The sequence below is a fragment of the Chrysochloris asiatica genome, unplaced genomic scaffold (assembly GCF_000296735.1).
Source record: "Chrysochloris asiatica unplaced genomic scaffold, ChrAsi1.0 scaffold00111, whole genome shotgun sequence".
In the NCBI taxonomy this organism is placed as follows: domain Eukaryota; kingdom Metazoa; phylum Chordata; class Mammalia; order Afrosoricida; family Chrysochloridae; genus Chrysochloris; species Chrysochloris asiatica.
The window spans coordinates 11,191,276-11,198,355 of NW_006408629.1; positions in this window are offsets into that span (position 1 = coordinate 11,191,276).

The following is a 7,080-nucleotide window of genomic DNA, read 5'->3' on the forward strand; positions in this document are numbered from 1 at the left end:
GATGGCACTTAACAACAATAACAGTGGTATCAAAACAAGTGAATTATTGAGAGAACTTGTTTTTAGCCATCCACTGATCGCAGAGACATATTTAAAAAAACAAAATTAAACTAAACATGAGCATGTATGAACTGGAACCATAGTAACAATACTTTTTGGTTTACCCTCACACACACACACACACACACACACACACACACACAAATACATATACTACTGACATAGTACCTGCTGAATATATTTTAAGTTTATTATTGAAGAATATAAGACAGGAAAATGACATGATATATAAAATCTCATCCAGAGAATTTGTCTTTCTTTATAATATATTTGGAATTTCCTTTATCATTATGGAATGTTTCCTGTTTTGTTCAGTGTAATCTTGTAAGCAAAATGAAGAATTGCTTAACCACCAGGAAGCTCATTAAGAATGTTTAATTGAAATTACATTTTCAGACCACTTAATTAGTATCATTCAGTCTTTCCCTTTTAAGGATAATTTATCATGTTTTACTGCAGTCCATATTTTGACAGCTATCATAAACACAGTTTGATTGGCACAATATTTTGTATACATTTAATAAAAAATAGAGGTTCTTTGGCTGTATATGTTTCCTGAAGAGAACAGTTCATGCCAAGTTTCTGTGGCAAAGGTCAGGACTTAATAGACACTGTGGTATGTTTAATAACCCTATGAAATCCTGGATATTAAACTACAACTTGGAATCACAAACCTATTTTTCACATGAGTTGTCATTCATAGAGCTTTTGGTACATAAACAAAGTTCCTAAGCATTTTCATTTCTTTCTTTTCAAATATAGCTAGTACAAAAACATATATATTGGGGATATTTTCACCAATCGTACTTTTATTTCTTTTATTTACACTCTTTTTCAAGATAAAATTAGAAGTTAAGCAATTGCAAAGAGAGCATTTTATTAAATAACACAAAACTACTGTTGATGCTTTTCAAAATTATGTGGGAATGATGTTAAAGACTGCAGAGTCTTGCCTTCCTTTCTCTTTTCTCTCTCTCTCGCTCTCTTAATATGAAATCATTCCTCTGGGCAGCATTCTAATGCTTATTTCCATTAAGTGGCTGGATATTTTCCATATCACTTTTCATCTAAAACTATAAATGAGTAGTAGAAAAACAATAAAATGTATCAATATGTAAAACATTCCTCTTAACAGAAGAAATGCTTAGAATTTGCATAAAATGTCTACCTATAAATTTGGTGTTGTATATTGAGATGATTTTATGTTTATGTATATATGCTAATTAGGACAATAAAATGGTTTTTGAGATTTTAAAGATGCTATTTTCCTACTCCTTCAATTTGCTCCTTACATTTAAGTGCAGAAAAAAAGAATGCTTTCTGTGTTTACGTAGGAATTTGAATTAAAGCTGTAGTGAATTGTGAATGTAATTGTTAGAGCTGCTTTGTGGATTTCTTATCTGTTGATTGAATAGACTGCACTCGAATGGTATTTATACAAATCTGATTATAGTCTCAACATATAAAAAAAGGGAAATAATTCAATACTACTGTAGTTTCTTTGATATTCCTAAGTCATAGAGTGGAAAAAAGCCTGTGAGATCCTTTAGTTCCATGCTCATATGGACAGATGAGGATATTAAGAGCTGGGAGTGTGAAATCGACTGCTATTGTTGTAAGATGGAGAGGCTTCTACCTCAAATGAAAGGAAGGAGCATTCCAAGGCTTCCCTCCTCATTTTTCCTTTATACCCTTCTCCTTCAATTTAGGAACTATCTACATAGATCAAAGTTACAGCAACAACTTGAAAGATTAGGTCTAAGAATTTTAAGGCATAATGTGTTTATATTAATGGAGAGGAAGAATCAGAAAAATAGGGTGATAATGGTTGTACAACTCAAAGAATGTCATCAGTGTTACTAAATAGTACATATAGTTGAATTGGTTCATATGATGCTGTGTATAATGTCAACACCAGCACAATTACAAAAACAAAACAAAACAAACCTTTAGTAGTCACTTAAGGGAAAAAATATATCATCGTGGCTATTTATTAAGAGAAGAAATAGTACCTTACTGAAGTTTAAGTCTAATGCTCAATTCCTACTGTGACCTGGAAAAGGGTCTAGACATATTCTCTTGATTTGAAATGCTCTAAGATCATTACTTTTAATGACTCTACAATAAGAAATGGTTCAAATCTCTCTGCAAGAAGAAAGTTATTTAACTCAAAATTTTAGATTAAAAGAATGCTTTGCACTATCTTAAGATCGATCTATAAGAAATCAAACACCACTTGTATGTCAGTTTGTCATACTATGGTGGTTTATGTGTTGATGTGATGCCATGGGTATTTTAAATACCAACAGGGCCACCCATGGTGGGAAGGATTCAGCTGAGCCTCCAGATGAAAACAAACCAGGAAGAAACAGAGATGGACTACTTTTTTTTTTTAAGTTTTATTGTGAATTATGTGATAGCTTACATGGAAGAACATTAGTTTTACATTCATCCTATTGTATATTGTTTCATTGCCGTGGATATAATCCCCTCCACACATCACCAATCAATGAAAGGGTACATCCTACAAGCCTGCTTCTCCTCTGTCCACACCGGTCGTCAGCACACAGTACTTCTCCCTCCCTGGGTCCAGAGTCCCCAGCTGCTCCATCTTTCGATGTCATCATATCTGCCTCCATCTCAGGGATCACTGCTTCTCTGGGTAGGGTCCTGCTCTCCGCAATTTTCCCTGGATGGTTCCAGGGACCTTCGCTCCTAGCCTGCAAAGTTAATCACTCCCCTCTTTGCCACAAAATGTCTACTTTTACATTTACAACCCTCACAATCAGTCCTGATAACAATTATTCACCATTGTATCACAAGACCTATCCACATTTCCTTTCATCAGTCCTGCCTAGACAGATTGGATACTACTCAGTGGAGATTCTACCTTCCTCCATGTCCCCTGGATCTAGGTTCCCTCTTGAAAGCTTGTAAGCCAGTCACTTCTTGCCTTTGTAGTCCCCCCATTTTGGATAGCCAATGTCCAAGTTGCTCATCCCTGTCTACTCTGTGTGTGTGTGGGGGGGTGGGTGGGTGGGTGGGAATGATCCTTGCAGTAAAGATTTGTTCCCTCTTTTGAGCTACTGCATTCATAGGTGTTGGTCAAGTTCATCAAATTGTATCAGATTGCTCTTTTTCCCCTCTTCTGTCTTCTTCTAGTTGTGCTCTGATCATCCAGTCATTGAAGCCAGGTCAAGTGGGTATTATCTGCAAGTGTGTGTGCTCTTGTGGATATGCCCTCTCTTCTTATCAGCTGGACACCTCATTTTCCACTCCAGTAATCCGTGGCTATGTCACTGACACTGGGCCCAAGAGGAGATGGACTACTTTTGAATATTTAGTCACTGAAAACCTTATGAATAAAAGCAGAACAATGTCAATCTCAGAATATTGAATATTGAAACATGATGAAGAATACCAGAATATTGTCAGATACAATATTCTTCCAACCCTCAGGTTGGAAGGCACTCAAAATACAATTGGGGAAGAGCTGTCTCCTCAAAGTGAAGTTAACTGTAATGACTTGAATGGAGTAAAGCTTTCAGGACCTTCATTTACTGATGGAACACAACTCAAAATGAAGAGAACTGCTGTAAACATCAACTAATAATCAGAACATGAATGTATGAAGTATGAATCTAGGAAAACTGGAAGTTGTCAAAAATTAAATGGAAAACATGAACATTAATATCCTAGGCACTGTAGAGCTGAAATGGACTGGGATTGGCCATTTTAAATCTAACAGTCACATGGTTTCCTTGCCAGAAATGACAAATTTAGGAGGAATGGCACTTGATCCATCCTCCAAGAGAATATATCAAGATCTGTCTTGAAGTAACAACACTGTGATAGGATAGTAGCCATATGGCTACAAGGAAAACCTGTAGTTGGAAAATACAGCCTTGATGAGCGAAACAATGCTGGTGATCACCTGATAGAATTTTGCAAGACCAATGACTTGTTCATTGCAAATACCTTTTTTAAGTAACATAAAATGCAACTATATACATGAACCTCCAGGTGGAATACAACTAAATCAAATTGACTACATCTGTGGAAAGAGACGATGGAAAAGCTCCATATCATCAGCCAAAACAAGGCAAGGGGCACACTGTGGAAAAGACCATCAATTGCTCATATGCAAGTTCAGGGTGAAGCTGCAGTAAATTAGAACAAGTCCACAAGAGGCAAAATATGACCTCGAACATATCCTATCTGAATTTAGAGATCAACTGAAAAACAAATTTGATGCATTAGACACTAAAGACATAAGATCAGAAGAATTTTGGGATAATATCAAGAACACCATACAGGAAGAAAGCAAAAGATCATTAAGAAGACAAGAAAAAAGGAAAATACTAAAATGCATATAAGAAGAGACTCTGAAGTTTGCTCTCCAGCATAGAGATGCTAAACAAATGGATGAAGTGAAGAGACACAGAGCTGAACAGAAATTTTCAAAGATTAGTTCAAGAAGATAAAGTCAAACATTATAATGAAATGTGCAAAGACCTGGAGTTAGATAACCAAAAGGTAAGAACACGCTCACCATGTTTCAAGCAGAGGAGAGTGAAGTAAAAAACAATGCCTCAACTTGCATTATAGAAGGATTATATAAGCAAAATATTGAATGATGCAGAAAGCATCCAAAGAAAATGGAAGGTATACACAAAGTCACTGTATCAAATAAAAAAAGGTCGATGTTCAATAATTTCAAGAGGTAACACATGATCAAGAGCCAATGATCCTGAAGGAAGAAGTTCAAGGTGCACTGAAGTCATTAGCAATAAACAAGGCTCCAGTAATTGATGGAATACAAATTGAAGTCTTTCAATGAACTGATGCAGCACTGAGGTCACTCACTCATCTCTACCAAGAAATTTGGAAGACAACTACCTGGCCAACTGACTGGAAAAGAGGTGACCCAATGGAGACTATGGGACAATACTATACTATTAATATTCCATGCAAAAAAATTTTTTATAAACATAATTCAAAAATGGCTGCAACCATACATTGACAGAGAACTTCCAGAGAATGAAGCTGGATTCAGAAGAGGATGTGGAATGAAGGATATCACTGCTGATATCAGATAATCCTTAACTGAAAGCAGAGAATACAAGAAAGATATTTACTTGTGCTTTACTGACTGCGCAAAGGCTTTCGATTGTGTGAATTTTGACAAACTATAGACAGCATTGTGGAGAATGTATATTCTGGAAAACGTAATTGTTCTCATGAGGAATCTGCACATAGACAAAGAGAAAGTTTTTGTTTAAACAGAAAAAGGGAACATTGAATGGTTTAAAATTTGGAAACGTGTTCACCAGGGTTATATTCTTTCACCACACTTAGTCAAGAAATCAAAGGATATATTGCCTTAGGCAAATTTGCTGCACAAGACCTCTCTAAAGTGTTGAAGAGCAAAAGATGTCAGTTTGAGGACTAAGGTGCATCTGACCCAAGCTATGGTATCTTCAATAACCTCATATACATTTGAAAGTTAAACAGCGAATAAAAAAGACTGAAAAAAAATGATGCATTTGAGTTATGGAGTTGGAGAAGAATATTAAAAGTACCATAAACTTACAAAAGAAAAAATCAATCTGTGTTGGAAGAAGTTCAGTCAGAATGCTACGTGGAAGCCAGTATGCCTAGACTTTGTTTCTCATCCTCACATATTGCCATGAGGGACCTGTCTCTGGAGAAAGATCCCATGTATGATTAAATGGAGGGTCAGAGAAAAAGAAAAACACCCCCAACGAGAAGGGCTCAAATGTAGCATGGATTCTGTGGTTGAAGCAGGACCGGGCAGTATTTCGTTTTGTTGTATATAGGATCACTATGAGTCGATAAGTATTCAATGAGACCTAATAACAACAATAAGGGATCAAATCAATAACAGCAACTTGAAAGACTAGATAGGAAACTTAGGGGTAGTGAATTTATATTAACAGAGGAAGAGCAAGTTTGAAAAGAAGGTTGTGTAATTCATAGGATGTTATCCATGGAACTGAATTATACATGTAGAAGTTTTGCTGTATATTATTAACAATAATGCCAAAAAAATAAAATAAAAACTTTTTAAAGAAATACTTGTAAATCTAATGTGCATTTTCATAGGACAATATACTTTTTCATTGTGCTCTGTGTTCCAAGGACCTGTCATGAAGTAACTTTTCCTCTTTTAAGGAGAAGGTAATAAAATTCAAGTACTTTTCAGATGCTTTGCTAATCTACTTCATGTTATGTATATTATTGCATAATACACATTTGATAAAGGCTCTTATTTGGTAATTCTTAAAACTAAAGTGATAATGCTAGGCCTTGTAGACTACATTATGGCACCTAGATTTAGCCTATAGATACATACTTCACCTACTTCCCCCCATATTTTGGAGGATGGGAATTTATTTTCTATTTGTAGAATTATGTATTTAATTTTTTAAAAATTCTAGGAAGTAAATTTTCTGATAAAAGTTCTCAAGTGTTCACTTAATTATCTTCACTTTTGGAGGCAGTTTTTCACCTTGTTTATCGTATCAGATGATATTGATTCCATTTTGACTCATGATGACCCCATGTGCTGTAGAGTACAATGGCTTGCCAGACAATTTTCAGAAGCACTTTGTCAGACCTCTCTCCTTTTGACCAACAGCTATCTATTGAACACTTAACTTTTGTACCACCCAGGAACTCCTGTTCATTCTAGGCATCACCTTTTATGTTGGTTTATTTCAAGCACCTAGTATTCTTTGGCTATTTGTTTATATTTATGAATAAAGAACTTTCAAATTCATGAGCCACCTCTCCTCTAACTGGCTTCTCCTCTCACAGCAAACTCTTTATCACGGTGTCTTCCCTAAGGAATTTCAGATAAAGTCCTGTAGTGCATTGTGTTTTCAAAGTCATGACACTATCTCTTTTTTTTGTTGTTGTTTTTAAATTTTTTATTGTGAATTGAGTTATAGTTTACATGGGAAAACATCAGTTTTACACTTATTGTTTCATTGCAGT